The following is a 19,013-nucleotide window of genomic DNA, read 5'->3' as shown; positions in this document are numbered from 1 at the left end:
AATTTTGTACCCATTAAACAGTAACTCTCCACTCCCCTGGGTAAACTATTCTACTTATTTTCTCTGTAAATTTGCTTATTTTAGATACCTCATATACATGATTTTTCCTTTTGTGTCTGGCTAATTTCACTTGGCACAGTATTTTCAGTTTATCTGTGTTGTGGCATGACAACAAAATCATTATGGCTGAAGAGTATACTATTATATGCATACATCACAGTTTCTTTATCCATTAAAGTGGTGATGGACAAGAGTTATTACTACCTTTTGAGTACTGTGAGTAAAGCTGCTCTATATCTTGGTGTACAACTATCTGTTTGAGTCCTTGCTTTCAGTTCTTCTAGGCATATAACTAGGAGTGAAATTGATGGATTGACATTCTCTTCTTACTCCTCCTTCACCTTTCTTGGTATTAATTACTTGCAACCACACTTCTATATATTTTGTCTATTGTGGCCATAAGACAGCCCATAGTTATAGTAAAGAGTGTTTATGATTCAGTTTTATTATTCTTGCTAACTTATTGTGGTATCTGAGAATTAAAATTGGGATAATGTGAACTTCATTCTACCACTTTTAACCAGAAATATTTAATAAAATTTACTGTCAAAAAATTGTCCAGAAATGCTTATAGTATTATAACTGTTAAACTAAAGTTTCTTTCTTCTATATAGACATGAATAATTAAGTTTAATATTTAAGGGAAAAATAAATAAATAACCATTGAGCACCTTCTATACTCTGAGCTGGCTGCTTCATACTTTAAAATTATATTATTGTTACCTAATTTAACTACTAAAGTAAGCCATGGTAAGGTAATTATTATTACTCTTATTTTATAAACAATATGAGACATATAGCTTGCATAATTTTTCAAAGTCATAGAACAAGCTAGCCAATTGGGAGGCATACTCAGATGTTTCTGACTGTAATCCATATGTTTTCTCTATAAAAAGCTTCTACCCACTGTAATGACTAAATTAGTTTTCAGTAAAATCAAGTATCTCAACTCATAGCACCAAAATTATGAATACAGACATTCAAAAATTAGACTTTTATGTGTGTTTAATCCATTTGGTCCAATTTAGGATATATCCAAAATCTACTGATTAAGAAGAGGCAAAATTTTTTGCTTTGCCATCCCATGCTTATGTGTCATCTTAAGAGACTAAACTTCCACTCAAAATAAGAAAAACATAGTTTTCCCAATTACTTGGCAATAAAAAGATTACCTCAGTAAAGATTACCTCAATCTTCCATTTTTAATGTATCTTTTCATATTTATTTGTGTTTCTTATGCATATCACAGCAAAATGCTGAATACTGACAAATGTCTACAGTCTTTACTGCAATACACACATTTGTGTACCTTTGCTATGAAAATTATGCTTTTCTGGACTTAAATAAGATCTTATCACTTTCTCTTGATGAAGGCCATTAATTAGTATGACTAGGTGAAAATATGCTCTCAGTTTCAAAATTACATTTAAATGTTATATACCTTGGATGCCACAATAAGTACCCTTAACTCAGTGAAACATAATTTTTACAGTCAAGGTATAAGCCACTAATATTTACATAAAAATAATAAAGATAATTTTAATTTAAAATATTTTCATTTTTTAAAGTTATACATTAAATATATGTATTCAGATTTGTTTGTTTTGATCTTAAAAATATATTGTTATTTATATACTGTCTTGTTCCAAAAATGACTTCAAGCAACATATAAGAGAATATGTAAAATAAAATAAGGTGATATAAGTTAAGAGTATACGACACAAGAAACATAACTCTCTCTCTCTCTCTCTCTCTCTCTCTCTCTCTTTCTCTCTCTGTGTATGCATTTTGTAGATATTGGTATGGTGAAGTGCTTGCCCAAGAATATAACTAAAGATAGAAAGAAAAATTATTGTAAGTTTTAACATATTCCAAAAACAACCTTCAACTACATGAGATAAAAATCACAATAAGTTAAAAAAACTACAATATATCATAAATCAAACTGTCAAATACCTAAGAAAAGTATAAATATTTAAATAAGGCAGTTTCAGAAATTCCTAGGTAGCTGGCCCAATTGCCAGCTGTTAGTATCCCAATACAATTTTATTTTGAAGTTATTTGTGGGCAATTTATTTTCATATCTGATTTTTTGTTGATATTACTGTTATAAATATTTTTACATATATTATTGATTAAGCAAAAACAACACCACATCACAAAACAGGGTATATAGAGTGATCTCTTTTATTTTTTTTTTTAGTCAACAAAAATATTTATTGTAAATCTTTTATTTGCTAAGAAATATCCTAGATAGTTAAATATTTCATATCTGGCCAAACTAAGCTTCATAAACAAAAGAGAAATAAGATCCTTTTCAGACAAGCAAATGCTAAGGGAATTTGTTACCACCAGACCTGCCTTACAAGAGTTCCTGAAGCAAGCACTAAATATGAAAAGGAAGGAATGTTACCAGCCTCGACAAAACACACTGAAGTACACAGATTATTGACACTATAATGCCGCCACATAAATAAGTCTGCAAAATAACCAGTTAACATCATAATGACAAGATTAAATTTACACCTATAAATATTAACCTTTAATGCAAATAGTCTAAATGGTCCAATAAAAACACACACAGTAGCAAGCTTGATAAAGAACCAAGATCCATTTGTATGCTGTCTTCAAGAGGCCCATCTCACAGGTAATGATGCACATAGACTGAAAATAAAGGGATGGAGGAAAATCTACCAAGCAAATGGAAGAAAAAAGCAGGGGTTGTAATCCTAATTTCTGACAAAACAAACTTTAAATCAAGAAATATCAAAAAAGACAAAGAATGGGATTACATAATGGTAAAGGGTTAAATTTAACCAGAACGTCTAATCATCCTAAATATATATGCACCAATACAGGAGTACCCAGATTCACACAGCAAGCTCTCAGAGACCTTCAAAGAGACTTAGACTTACATACAATAATGGTGAGAGACTTTAAAATGCAACTGACAATATTAGAGAGATCATTGAGACGGAAAATTGACAAAGATATTCAGGACCTGAACTCAGCACTAGATCAAACAAACCTGATAGATATCTACAGAACTCTCCACCATCCTAATCCCTCAGCCCCCACCCCCAAAAACAAAACAAAACAAAACAAAATACACATTCTTCTAATCACCTCAGGGCACTTACTCTGAAATCAATCACATAATTAATTGGAAATAAAATACTCCTCAGCTAATGCAAAGAACTAAAATCATAACAGTCTCTCAGACCACAGTGCAATTATATTAGAAATCAAGTCTAAGGAATTCACTCAAAACCACACAATTACATAGAAATTGAATAATCTGTTACTGAATGACTTTTGGGTAGATAATGGAATTAAGGCAGTAAAGTTCTTTGAAACAAATGAGAACAAAGATAAAACATACCAGAATCTCTGGAACACAGGTAAGCCCCAGTGTTAAGAGGGAAATTTATAGCACTAAATGTCCACATCAAAAAACTAGAAAGATCTCAAGTTAACAACCTAACATCACAACTAAAAGAACTAGAGAACCAAGAACAAAAAAACCCTAGAACTAGAAAAAGACAAGAAATAACCAAATCAGAGCTGAATTGGAGAAGATAAAGACATAAAAAAACATTCAAAAGAGCAATGAATCCAAGAACTGATATTTTGAAAACGATAAGAAAATAGACCATTAGCTAGAGTAATAAAGAAGAAAAGAAAGAAGATTCAAGTAAACACCATGAGAAACGACAAAGGGTATTTTACTACTGATCCCACAGACATACAAACAACCATCAGAGAATATTATGAATACCTCTATGCACACAAACTAGAAAATCTAGAAGAAAAGGATAAATTTATAGACATATACGTCCTCCTAAGACTGAGCCAGGAAGAAACTGAATCCCTGAACAAACCAATAATAAATTCTGAAATTGAGGCAGTAATAAATAGCCTACCAACCAAAAAAAGCCCAGGACCAGACGGATTCACAGCTGAATTCTACCAGATGTACAAAGAAGAGCTGGTACCATTCCTGCTGAAACTCTTCCAACAAATTGAGGAGGAGGGACTCCTCCCCAACTCATCCTATGAGGCCAGCATCATCCTGATACCAAAACTTGGCAGAGATACAACAAAAAAGGAAACTTCAGGTCAATACTTCTAATGAACAGTGATGCAAAAATTCTCAACAAAATACTGGCAAGCTGAATCTAGCAGCACATAAAAAATCTTATCCACCACGATCAAGTAGGCTTCATACTGGTATACAATATAATATTTGGTTCAACATATGTAAATCAATAAAAGTGATATCACATGAACAGAACTAAAGACAAAAACCACATGATTATCTCAATAGATGCAGAAAAGGCTTCCCATAAAATGCAACATCCTGCCTGTTAGAAACTCTCAATAAACTAGGTATTGAAGGAACATATCTCAAAATAATAGGAATCATTTATGACAAATCCACAGCCAACATTATACTGAATGGGCAAAAGCTGGAAGCATTCCCCTTGAAAACTGGCACAAGACAAGGATGCCCTCTCTCACCATTCCTATGCAACAGAGGATTGGAAGTTCTGGCCAGGGTAATCACACAAGAGAAAACAAATAAAGAGCATCCAAATAGGAAGAGAAAAAGTCAAACTGCCCTTGTTTGCAGATAAAAAGATCATATATCTTTAGTAGAACCCCATAGTCTCAGCCCAAAAGCTTCTTAAGCTGATAAACGACTTCAGCAAGTTCTCAGGATATAAAATTACTGGATACAAGGTTTTAAAATTTTCTACGTTGAACGTGTACTCCATTAGTAACCAGAAAAATTATTTACAAGAAATAAACTGGTTGAAAAATAAAATAAAAAATGAATAGAGATATATGTTGGTGCCAGAAACTAGGTAAAACATTTAGCTCACAATCACCTAACTACTTGATCTGAACATTTAGAAGCTAACAGTCATGGTATTAGGGCAAGACCTTATGGCTGTTTTACTTTAAAAAAAAAAAAAAAAAAGCGTCCGGGCGCGATGGCTCAAGCCTGTAATCCCAGCACTTTGGGAGGCCGAGGCGGGTGAATCACGAGGTCAAGAGATCGAGACCATCCTGGTCAACATGGTGAAACCCCGTCTCTACTAATACAAAAAATTAGCTGGGCATGGTGGCGCGTGCCTGTAATCCCAGCTACTCAGGAGGCTGAGGCAGGAGAATTGCCTGAACCCGGGAGGCGGAGGTTGCGGTGAGCCGAGATCACGCCATTGCACTCCAGCCTGGGTAACAAGAGCGAAACTCCGTCTCAAAAAAAAAAAAAAAAAAAAAAAAGCTAAAAATAGCATTCTGACATAAAAAACAATGTATTTGGAAATATCAAGACTAAAGAAGATTTAACAGTGCATGACAATGTTCTTTTCCTTGGCTAAGTCTCACACATCCTTCAAATCATCAGTTGGGATATTACCTTCTGTGGTAAGCCTTTCTTTAGCCACCAGGTTGCCTTCCATGCTCCTCTGGTGGCTTCCAGAGTACCATGTGTGGCTCCCACCACAGCACTTATCTCTCTGAGTTATAATTAGCTGAACACTTTCCAGGATTCGTGAGTGCTGAGGCTATCTCTGTTTTGCTTACTGTTGTATTTTTCCCTTAGTCTAATGGTTAGCACATAATTAGTGCTCAATAATTCATTTAACTAAACCGAATTTCACAAGACTATCTCTTGTGACTGTCAGGGTAGGTTGAAGGTATCATCACATCAAAAGACAACCCAGAAGAAGCAACTTGGAAGGGTTTGTAGCCTTTAATATATAATCTGTATGCTTAGCCCTTTACTGACTTAGCTTGATATTTTAAAATATCTGGAAAAGTGAATGGATAGTTTGCTTTGCATGTAATTTTTTTGTATATTGTATCTCTCCAATGAACTTTGAAAAAATTACATTATAGTTATCTCAAATTTGTTTAGTCATATAAAAGGTACTGGTAAACAGGTATTTTATGCTGTCAATTGTTTAAAGACGCATGTACCGAAACAGATCACAGGAGACAGGAATAAGCATCCATTCTGAAAGTTGTCTGAAAACTCATCAGTAGGATCAACTCTTTTTTTTAGAAAGATGTTTTGATTTCATTGTTGCACATAAGTAAATAGACAATTAAACCTAATTATATTCCTTATGGCACGGCCACAATAGTTTTATGCTTAAAATAAAAGTTAAGGAAGGCAAACTCACAGCTGTCCATGACGTAATTAGACATGTGCTCCAGAGCTGTTTTTTTTTTAAGGTCATTCAACTTGTGTCATTGCTCTTTATAAAACAGTTGAAACTTTGCAACTGTCTACCAATCATTGCTTATAAAATAGTTTATTTTAGCTTTGATTTTTGCCCATAATTATGTAGTCAAATGCTCTAGTTTGAACTTTATCATATGTAGTACACTTGTTAGACCTGAATGAAAATCGATATTAACATCGTAATTTTAACATTAACTAGAAATGTTTAAATATATAAATGTATAAATATATAAATGTATAAATATATAAATGTATAAATCTAGTTAAATAAACCCACAACCAGTCAGACAGAAATATTAACTCACACTTGAACTGTTAAGATTTGACCAGTAGCAACTTAAGTGACAATAATAGTGTAGCTATTTCAGACTTCCATAAAAAATCCAGATAGTGTGGACATTAATTAGAAGTAGAAGTCCTATCTGTAATCAATGTGTATTAAAATACATGTTTGCTATTTAACCAATTTCCATTTGTTTAACCTTTATATAAACATATATCTTTTATGTAACTAAAACAAAACAATTGTTTCTCTGCATATTAACTTTAGCATAATACCAATCATTTTATTTCACTGATATATTTTAATATTTTCTACAAGAATTATTGGCTTGAAGCATCACCACTCAATTTACTATGGTTGATTATTGAATTATTATTATCTGTTAGGTGATAATGTTTATATACTGGAAAGGTCTTTTAAAATTTAGAATAAACATAATTTTAAATCAACAAAATCAATTTGAGGAATACAAAGTATTGCTCAGTTTTTTTTTCAGCTTTAAGACTCTTATTTTCATAATTTATAGGAAGCATATTTTGGTAACAGACAAAACTGTTAAAATTCATCTTTATATGAGAGTGAGATACATTTTTTAAAGTTCCTATGAATGACAGCCACTTCCTAATTTTTACCCCCAAATTTTCAAATGTCTGAATATAATTTGTGATAAATTTCATATCATTTCTGAGAGAGCACTGAATAAATCATTTTTAACTAAAGGCCAAATATAATGTGTTAGTCTACAAGATACAAACACTAAATTCTATGCACAGCAGCTGCTGGATCATCTCCAGCAATCTGAATTCATTTAGCTTAAAAAACAGTTTCCTACATTTCTAACCACAGATTTTCATAATGAAAACTGCCATATTCTTCACATAATTACATCTAAACACATCACTAACCCTCTAACAATTGTTTCCATGCTGTTTCTTTTAAATTTTTACTGTTGAAACCCATAACTTAACTTTGAAATTTTCTTTATGCTCTGACATTTTAAAAGCAATATACTGTGCTGTATTTACCACTCTCTAGAAACCTCTTTGAGTTTATGAATTTCCTGCATTCCTTTCTGTTCTCAACTTATTCCAGAGTTACCTTCAGTCTTCTGTGCTGGTCTATGCCTCAAAAATCCCATTATTTTCTCATCTTTCTTATAACTTTTTCTATCCATAATAGTTTCTGTCTTTTTTCATTGATTGGCTCCTCTTCTTGCTGGTTTAATCCTTGAAAACAAATTTTCCCTGTTACAGAATTTTTATTGTCTTCTTACATATGCTTTAAGACCTGGAGGAGAAGTAACTGACCTCAACTACTCTTTATTCTGCATCTTTTTTTAATAGCCATTTGTTCACTGAATGAGCATCTTTATAGGTAGAGGCTACAGATGAATATAACAGGCTGAGTATGTTGGCTCACGCCTATAATCCCAGCACTTTGGGATGCCAAGGCAAGTGTATCACCTGAGGCCAGGAGTTCAAGACCAGCCTGGCAAACATGGCGAAAACCCGTCTCTACTAAAAAATACAAAAAATTAGCTGGAGGTGGTGGCAGACGCCTGTAATCCCAGCTACTCAGGAGGTTGAGGCAGGAGAATCACTTGAATCTGGGAGGCAAAGGTTGCAGTGAGCCAAGATCGTGCCACTGCACTCCAGCCTGGGCAACAGAGCAAGACTCTGTCTCAAGAAAAGAAAAAAAAAAAAAAAAAAGAAGAAAAAAAAAGATGAATACCAACATAGTCTCTTCCCACACTGGGGACTGGTTTAGTAAAAAAAAAAACAGTTGTAAGTAAATAAGAGCGGCAATATAGATCTCAATTAAATTAATTAATTAAATCATCTACATGTATTTCATTGAGGACTGATATGAGGCAGGCACTGTGCTAAGCCCTGAGAGACAATAGAAAACAAACATGGTCCTCTCTCTTGTGGAATTTGTATTTCAATGAGGAGCTAGAAGTTGAATATAGTCATTTAAATAGCATTTGGGAAACTATTCATTTATCACTTCTGTTTCTTTAGTACTATAATAACGTTCTCATGCTTCATGTTCTGAAGATAAATACAGCATTAAATAGAATGCTTTGACCTACATTTTATGTATGTCAGCCTTCTGGTAATGGACTGAAAATACAATGATCATCACTCCTGGCTATTATTTGCCATTGCTGCATCTATGAGCTGGTGTGGGTCACTGGAAAGTGTTCAACCACAAGGCTATTTGGAACTGTGATTTATCTTCATTTTGCACGATAATATTTCATCTCATGAATATCCCCAAATTGACAAAGCTTACAAGGATTTTTTTCCTTTGCTTATAAATCTCTAAGCACTTGACATGTTGAAAAGAATTTCTATAATCAATAGATACCATGATTTGCCAAAGAAAATCAAGGATAGTGAGAAGCTTGGTTTCCTAGAGTAAAGGAATCCCAATGGCTTCAAGCAACAATGCTTCATAAAAATTGTATTTAGCTTTGAAATAAAATCAGCCCATGTATCATAAATTAAACAATTTAATATGCATTGTCTCCTTCAATTTTTATATCAACTCTTTAGGAAATGTAGGGCAGTCGCTATAAACTGTACACTATAGGGAATAATTGGATGACTAAAAATCATTGTCAGTAAAAGTCCTTTGTGTCCCAAGGTGGGGGTCCTTCTACTACATTAGGAGAGAAAAGTAAGAATGCGTCTGGAGAATGGAGAAAAGTAAGAATGTGTCAGGAGCCACGCTGGTGAATTATTCATATTATCATATTTAGTGCATAGAAGAAATAATAGAAATGCAAAATAACTAAGAAGTTGATCTCCAAAGGAACCACACAGAATAAGAATATAAGAATTCTCAAAGCAGTTCCAAGTAGTAAGTCTATTTGGTCCTGAGAAGCATGCTCTCAGTGAATAAGCCTCAAAAGTTTTATCTCCTACTGTAGTGATAACAATGAATAAGAACACTGAGAAGATGTTAGACAGGCAAGAAGACCTAGGTTCTGGCTCCAGCTTCACTGCACACACACTTCCCTACACACACACACTTCCCTACACACACACACACACTACTAGCCTTGTAATTTTGAGTAACATTCTCTGAACCTCAGTTCTTAACTCATATTCTCTATAACACTGTAATTATTTTTTACATTACTGGTAACATTACTAGTAATATTGTATTGACATGAGTTATAAGAAGGCTGAAGTCACTGACTCATTGGGTTCACTGACTTCTAAAAGTAGCTGGGCTGGCCATGGCTAGAGAGAGGTTTGCTTAGGGGTGAAAAATAATCTACAGTGAAAAAAGAACACTTGCTTATTTTGTTTCTAACCCTGCGCCCCTTTGAAGGCACACAGGCAATTTCTGATCCTGATGAAGCAATGGTGGCAGAGAAAGAATTCCCCAGTGCCAACTCGTGTTGCTGGCTCTGCAATTCATGTAATTATATGCATGGTTTTCCTCTTTGTTAGCAATAAAGCTAATGAGTAGGCTGGCTGATCCATGGGCATTTCAGCAGCATTCTAGGACTGCTGCCCCACTTTGCTCCTGCAGATTTCTGTTTAAACATCAGACCAGCTACATTACCAAGATGAACTGAGAAAATGATTGATGGAGTTGATGAAAAACCTTTAAAATAAATATCATATCAAAACAACTCTACTAATTCAGCATAAAACTAGGAGATGTTTTGGCTTTATGACAATTGTTGATCAGAAGCTCACTATTGTTTTCCATGCAGAATTTTAAATTGACACTGGTCTCATTGTCAGTGACAACCCACAGAATTTTTTCATTTGAGATGAAAAGATCACATTGAATGGTGAGCATAAGTGACTGTGGGCCCTTTACAGGACAGAGCCCTATAGATATTGCAACATCTTTCCTTATTCTTTATCTTTGTAACTTTTTTCTTTTCTATATTTTTCTTTCGTGGGTGTCCTTGATGGGAGAACAAGAGTATATTTTTTCAAAGGGTGCAGTAGAGTTGTAACATTCTTTACACAGTGGGAAAACCAAATAAGTGAACATTCTCTTTTTCAGTATTGTGCCTAACTGTGTTCTCAGGAATGTTAATTACCTGAGAAATACCGCCAGAAATAGAGATGCAGGCATTAGACTTTGAAAATGAACCTAGAGTCACATACATATTTGTTAATGGAAAGAAGAAGAAAAATGTTTTCAGAGGGGATTGCTGAGCTTTTATGGGTGTTTTTAAGACAGTTTGAATGTAAAAGATTGATATCCACTGGGTACATTTGTCTCAGTTCTCGTTCAAAACAGCAGTTTTTGGAATGAGTGACACCAGCCTAAGATATTACATAATGTGATATCCTAAAAATAAAATGTCTGAACATCGAATTTCCTCAGTGTCCTGAGGTTCACAAGATGAGTAGGGGAAAGAAAAGGCTCTGAAATAGGGCACAGGATTGAGAGCTGTGGGAAGAAAGTTAAAGCATATAAAACAAAGACAGGGAAGCTTAGATAGCACTTCTGCCTGCTTATTTTATCCTCTCCTGCTGGAAGTAGAGTACCAATTAACTAACCAATCTGTTTCCTCTTTGATCTCATAATATAGTTATCTTATTTGAAATTTATATTTAAAATATTTGTTTTCTTACATTTTGTATTTTATTTCTGAATAATTTTGCAAACTCACAAGGGGATTGTAGTTTCACATTCCATTGAGAAAAGATTCTGAAGTCAGACATCTGTATCTGTCAGTTTCTCATTAGTCTCGTGTTGCTAATAAGCTCATTAGTCTAAAAAGCCAGGGTTACATGGGTTTAAGCTAGGATGTGAACTCATTCTGACTCCTTTCATTCCCACTGGCTTTGCAATGCCAACTCCATCCTATGTCCTACATATCCTTACTTTAATTACTCTTCTCATTAATACACCTCAAATATATCAATCTCGGATCCTGTGATACCGAGTATTATAATTCCTGTCTTTTGTACACAAATTGGGTTTAATAAGTATAAAAAAGAGAAAGTAATCTTTCTAGTACATCCCAGACAGCAAAATTAACTTGTGATCTTTTTCTTTTCTTTTGCTCAAGTTAACTGCTCTTCAAGAATTGCTTCAGGATACTGTTTCAATAGTAGCCATCACTGCAGTATACAAGTTCTGTTCATGTCCTAGAAAAAATGCTGCATTTTTTGGTTTTGTCTCATTTTTTATGATGCTGTCTCCCTGTACTAATCCTGAATATCTGTAAGTTATCCCTGCTGTAGGTGATGGGGAAGAAAAGGACATTAGTAAGGGTACATTTTTCTCCTGTCATTTTCTCTTTGCTTCTCTAATGTCCTTAGAGGTATCAGTCTAGGACACCTCAAGGCTGATATCTTGTTTATAGAGCTTCCAAATAGATCTCTCCTGTTATTCTCTCCTATGTCTCTCTTTCATTTTCCTAAATAGCACTTATCATAATTTGTAAAACTTTTTATTGGGAATGGGATGAAGAGACAACTCTTTCTTAGAGAACAATTCTAAATAATAAATGTAAACACTCCTACCTCCAGAGAGTGAAGCTGAATTTTCCTCCCCTTAAGTATGGGTTGGATTCAGTGATTCCTTCCTAATAAATGGTGTATGAAAGGCTGGGTGCTGTGGCTCATGCCTACAATCCTAACACTTTGGGAGGCTGAGGCAGGTGGATTACCTGAGGTCAGGATTTTGCGATCAATCTGGCCAATGTGGCAAAACCCCATCTCTACTAAAAATACAAAAAATATCCAGGAAAAGTGGCGTTTGCTTATGGTCTCAGCTACTCAGGAGGCTGAGGCACTAGAATCGCTTGAACCCAGAAGGCGGAGGTTGCAGTGAGCCGAGATGGTGCCATTGCACTCCAGCTTGGGTAACAGAGCAACTCCTTAAAGAAAAATAGTGCGTGAAAAAGTTAAAATAATAACTTAAAGATAATAGCTCTAGTGATAAGTCATGTCACTAGCATGTACTCCTAATGTAATAATATGAAATAGTACTTCACCTATGTGGTATTTTTCCTCAAAATCCATAGCCTCGCTTTAATCATGAGAAAAACATCAGACAAACCCAAATTGAGGAACATTCTACAAAACACCTTACTAGTTCTTTTCCCAAAGTTTCAAAGTCATAAAAAGTTAGAGAAAATTGAGAAACAGATGGAAGGAGCCTAAGGAGGCATGACAATTAAATGCAATGTGATAGCCTAGATTGGATTTTGAAGAAAGGATATTAGTGGAAAAACTGGAAAAATCCAAATACAGTCTCTAGTTAGCGGTATTTACTAGTGTTAATGTCTTAGTTTTGACAAATGTCCCATGGTTATGTAAGAGGTCAGCGTTAGAAGAAACCGAGTGAAGACTGCTGGGAATTCTCTGTACTATGTCCTTATCTTTTCTGAAAATCTAAAATTATTTTGGAATAAAAAAACTTTTTAAAAGATTGAACATTTTTATTGGGTGTAGATTTGTGTAATGTCTGCTTCCCTCCTAACACTGTAAGTCTCAGAGGTCAATGAGCAGGACTATATGCCTCTTTATTTCTGGGGCTTAGAATCGAAAGAACTCCTGGCAAGAGCTCAGGAAACATTTGTTAACTCAGTGAGTATAACTGCATGCTGAAGACTCGGCCATTGCCTGCTGTCGGCTGATTCTAACAGAATTTATACCCACAATGGGCTGAACTCAAGACACCTGGGTACAATGTGAGGCTTAACTAAAATATTTTCTCAGAGGAAAGAAAACCTTTTCCTATCGTTTCCACCGGCCACATTCCTTTATTTCCACTTCTAAGGCAAATGTCCTCTGACATGTCTTAATCCAACTATTAAAAGTGAGATCTCATAAGTAAATCAGCCATTTAGATTCTTAGAATTGCAGATCTGGAAATATATTCAAATGATAGGAATGACTTCTTAAGGAGTGAAATCTTATTTTTAAACAAAATCATAAGTGTAATGTGTGAAAGAGACAAAACCACACCTGCTCTATTTTTCTTGAAGTCCCACTCATGTGGATTCCCCCTTGTACTCATAGACCTTCAAGAGGATGCCAACCCTAGGGAACTGCAGAATGTAGTTTGAACCACAGAGCCATCTTTTCATTTTGCTAGCAAGAAACACTAAAGCTCTGAGAGGTGAAGTGACTGGGCCAGATGTCTGTTATAGAATTTTTGACAAGATCAGGAGAAGAGCCAAAATATCTTGAGGATGTTTCCTCATGAGTCTGGTATGGCTTGCTCAGATGCCAAGTATGCGTGTTTCTATCCCATTAAAATTCTAATTTTTCCTTCCTAAAACAAAGGCATTTTTTGACTTTAAAAAAATAAAAATAATACTCACCATCTCCTCACTTTTATCAGGTTTTTCTTCTTTGTTAGTTTTGTGACTTCTTACTTAAAACCATCTCACATTCACAGTCTATAAAGATGAGGCCTATTGTTTAAATTTTGTAAATTATGTTTCTCAAAACCTAGATTCCATGATGACTGTCACATTCATATAAAGATTTATGAATTTCTCTAAAACTAGATCTACCCCATGGACAATTAAGTGAAATGTTAGAAAAAACATTCATATAAAGATTTTTGAATCTGACACAAGTGTTACTCAGCATCTAATGAAATGTAATGCTGAGCATGAAACACTTAAATTGTGTGTTCAGCATTACCAGATAACTCAGAAAACAATAAATCACTTTAGGGTTAAATTATATGAATTTTAAATAACGAAGTATTTGGGAAGAAGTATAATACGATAGCAAACTCACATGAATGGTACATCAGGAAATCTGGGCCTCTGCTTCCAACAGGGTCATAGATCTATATATTAGTTTTGTAATTTTTAAGATTTTGGAGAGTGGATAAAGAGTTACATGTAAAGATGAATTTCTGTTGAAAAGTTGTATTTGTGTATGAATTTATAATTAAATATATTTTTTATTTAATTATAATTAATAATCATAATTATTTTGCTGGGACAACCATGAGGCAAAAGGAGAGTTGCCTTTAGAAAGGCATTTTCTCTGCTCTTAGCACAAGGACTACTTTATACCTGTCTAAAGAGTTCTGATGTCTGATTTTACCTTCATACATTTCTCATGCTAGCACACCTTCCCTGTATTAACGAGGCTTTTCAGTTAAGTTCTTTCCTGCTAATGATGTCTAAAAACTGAAGGCCAAGTAATGAGCAGATCAATAGCTTTCATTAAAGTCTCTTTGTAGAGCCTCTTCTAATTTTATCTCCTATGATGTGACCTCCAATTTGCATAAGAGAGACTACTTATACTTACAGATAGGATTGACTGACTTAACCTGACAAAGGTTGGGGAGCAACTGCCTAATTTAAAGCATATCCAAAAGTTGGTGAAAATGATTAAGAATGGTGCTATAAATACTCTTATAATCCTTACTTCTGATAGCTTTTAAAATTAACACCCTGAATATACTATATTTTTTTATGTCAGAGATAAAATATCAATAAAATGATTCTAAGTCAAGGGGCAGTGAAGAAAGCAGCAGGCATTGCAGGTACTGGAGACAGAAAAAGAAATGCTTTACCCTAAGACATTTGGCTATCTAGTGTTAAAAGTTTTACATTCTGGTTTGTAAAAGCAGTACTAGCTCATTTCTTTTATTCTTTTTTTTTTTTTTTTTTTTTTTTTTTTTTTTTAAGACAGAAACTTGCTCGCTGTGTTGCCCAGGCTGGAATGCAGTGACGCAATCTCGGCTCACTGCAACCCCCACCTCCTGGATTCAAGGGATTCTCCTGTGTCAGCCACGCAAGTAGCTGGGACTACAGGTGCACACCACTATGCCTGGCTAATTTTTTGTATTGTAGTAGAGATGGGGTTTCATCGTGTTAGCCAGGATGGTCTCAATCTCCTGACCTCATGATCTGCCAGTCTCAGCCTCCCAAAGTGCTAGGATTACAAGTGTGAGCCACCACAGCCAGGCAACCCATTTCTATTAAATTTCCACAGCTAATTGTTTTAATGTGACAGAGTTGGCCTGAAAGATTTCTCCATTCCATGCACTCGCAGTTGCTTCCTTGTTCCTATATCATCCTACCATTGTTTTCTTTGCTGGCCAGACACATTTCCTCTTTTTTCTTGGAGCCTCTCTTTCCAGATAATTCTCCGACCCATATCTATCTTTATGGAACATGCCTGTTTTACAACCTTGTTATTCAATCAAGAGATCTTACAGGTAAATGTTTGAAGTGATGGATGTTCCAGTTACCCTTATTCAATCACTATGTATCAGAATATCATGTGAACCCTAAAAATATGTATAACTAACTCAATTGTTCCTATTCAGTTTCTCTTTTTTAATTCTTCCTATTACCATTGCTGAATGAGTGTCCAAAATTGAGAGAGACTGTATCAGTGGGCAGAGCAGCATTAAATTGACATTTAAACAAATAATACCTAATATATATATACTGGGTGCTTACTGTGTGACTGGTGTTGAGTCCAATGTTTCACATAGCCATCTAATTGAATTTTCACAATACTCTAACAAGCACCCAATTTACCCCAGTTTGCAAAAGGGGAGGCTCCCACTGAAAGAGAGCTTTATCAGTCAGGTTTTAGTCCAAGAAAGAAATGATTCCAGGCATTTTAAGTAAAAATGGATTTAACACATAGACTAAGGCACTTCTAAAAATCACTGAAGAGTTGGATGGAGTAGGCTGTAGGCTGGAAGCCTAGGAAAAACACCCAAAGCACATTAACAGGCAGGTCTGATCTCCATGGAAAAGGTGGTCCCTGCTGAGTTACTGAATCTGAGAACACGCAGCTATAGCCGCACAGTTTGGAACTAGAATTCAAGATCAGGGAGCTCGTGAAAACATCATAATTCCCTCTTGATATTTACAAAGCTAGACACTAATGCACTGCTACAGAAAAAGCCCTCATTTCCATGGTATTTTTAGCCAGAAAATAGCTAAGTGCAATGAGAATATCATCAACATAATCTCCCCTCCACCTTTCAAACACTTGACTAAGTACATCTAATTGGTGAACCTAATTTGCCTCCAGAATGCTGGCTGCAAGGACAGCAGGGAAATGTATTATAGTTCTCAGCCTTACAAATTCGATGGTAAAGAAAGGCATACTAGAAGGTGGGCATAGATGTTGAGTATCAAGCAAATAAGTTACATCCAACATGGAGAATAAGTAATTATGACATAACATAGATCTAGTAATCAGTGAAGTTGAGAGTACAACTCAGGCTGACTGCCTACAAAGCCAGCCCTCAACCACTGTGCTGCACTGCCTCCACAACAAAGTTCTTCCACATTTGCAAGTGCAGCTTTCTAAGAAACTTAAATCTGTATTTAACAGGAAAAATACTCTTAACAAGAAAGGACTAGAAATGAAAATATAGTAGACATTTTTCCATTCTTCCAAATTATTAGCCAATTATAGTAATTAATTATACAGTTTTTGGTGTGGATAAAAATATGGGGCTGCTAGCGCTTTATATAAGTTACATCAAACCACACAACGTGGCTCCTTTGAAATACCATGTGCTCAAATCTCAGCATGCTGTGATCTGGAGGGAAGCTGATTCTTTTGATACTTTTGCTATGATTTTGCAGACTTGCAATCTATAATTTAAGAGCCTAAATATTTATTTCAAAAACTTCTTCAAGTTTCTTAAAGAAGAAAGGTATCGCTAGATATCTTTAAGTTTCAAGGGTAGTCACCCACCACCGTCAAAATGTATCTGACTTTGGTATCCATGATATCCAGAGACATGCTGGGTTGACAGCATTCCTCTGCCAATGGAAGTGTAGTGGATGGAACGCAAAGAGGACAATAGAAGGCCTCTCTCCTCTGTGCTACAAATTGGAAGTGGAGTGGCAGGTGCTGCTGATGTCATCCCACCTACCTGATGTTCTTTAACATATTTATATAGGTTAAGTACCTTTAAGATTCACAAAGCAATTTTCTGTGGCTGGGTGCTTTCCTTCAGCCTTAAAAAGAAAATGTTATTATTACTGTTAGCATCTTCAGTGAATTTTCCCTTACGTTGATATGTCTGGTAAAGAGTCCATAACAGCACTCAGCATATTCATAGGAACAGGATATGTTACCGGTAGTTAGCATATTTGATTTCTGTACCCTTGACTTAATGTGTGCACTAGACTAAATCACTCCAATTATCCCAATCTCATTTGTCCTCAAACAATATCACATTTAATATTTTAATATTTAAATACAATTATTATTCAAAAGAATTTCAGGACTCCTGTTTTACACATCTGCCCAATTCTACATTTTATTAAAATCATAAAACAGATTAGTATTTTTACATAGCTGTTTATCTTAAGAATAAGAATAGCGTGTTAATGAAGCAATTGGGATATTCATTAATTTTTTTTTCTTTCTGGGGTTTGTCTTTGCCAAATTTTTTAATACTATCTGTTGCAAGGAGCCTACTGCTTCCAGTAAGACAAAGAGTTTGCATTTTTCTAAGAAACAAGGGAAGTTATGTGAGTGGCAGAAGCTAGCAAATCTGCTTGAAGAAAATGCACTGCACATGTATATATAAAGATTGTACTGTTTAAAGGGAAAAAAATTAAATTCCCATTTCTAGCTGCTATTTTTTTTTTTTTTGGTTTCCACAACTGAAATGGCAGGATAATTAATGAGCTGCCAGAGAGTATGTAAATATGCCCTTTTGACAAATAGTCTTGTAAAATAGGGACAAGTATTCAATAATGATCCTTAAGTTCCTACTCTGTGTAAGAAAAATATACAGTGTGCTGGAACCCTGTGGCCTCTTTTACTCTTTGGCACACATTTTCTGAAACAATATAAACAAAATCTTTGTATTTATCTTATACAAAAGAGACCAGGTATCTCACTTTTGGCTTTGGCGGCTCACAACTTTTGTTCTTTAAATGGGCAGATATCCAAGGAAAGAAATGACGAAATAAAGTAACAAGCAGTAGAGACTAAGACTTACTTGGCAATTATATAAGCTAGTCTTTTTAAAGGAGAACTTAGGTACATCAACATTTTGAAGATTTTGTTTGAGCAAATGGCCTGTCATGAATTGGGAGGCACCAGGCCACTAGCAGTTCAGGGCTCCATGAAGGGGCACCAGTGGAAAACTTTTGTAAGGTACTCCCAGAAGCAAGACGGAGAAAATAATTGTTGGTTCAAGTGGAGAGTTCATAGGTAGAGGTAACTTGGTTTCTGACTGGCAGAGTTTCTAGTTAGAAGTTAGTTGGTAGTTTCTGAATGGTTAATATTTTGTTTTTCTAAGGTTACTATAATTCAATTTGCTTAGGCAGGAAAAGGTACTCAGCCTAATGGCTTCCCAATTAATTGTTTTTTTACAATTTAGTTTTGTCTAAATTTATCAGTTAAATTGGAGTACTTTCAAAGTTATTTTCAATGGAAACAAACTTCTGGAATCCCCAAA

The sequence above is a fragment of the Aotus nancymaae genome, unplaced genomic scaffold (assembly GCF_030222135.1).
Source record: "Aotus nancymaae isolate 86718 unplaced genomic scaffold, 86718_ANA_hifiasm-v0.15.2.pri h1tg000007l, whole genome shotgun sequence".
NCBI lineage: Eukaryota > Metazoa > Chordata > Mammalia > Primates > Aotidae > Aotus > Aotus nancymaae.
This window is presented reverse-complemented; position numbering follows the sequence as displayed.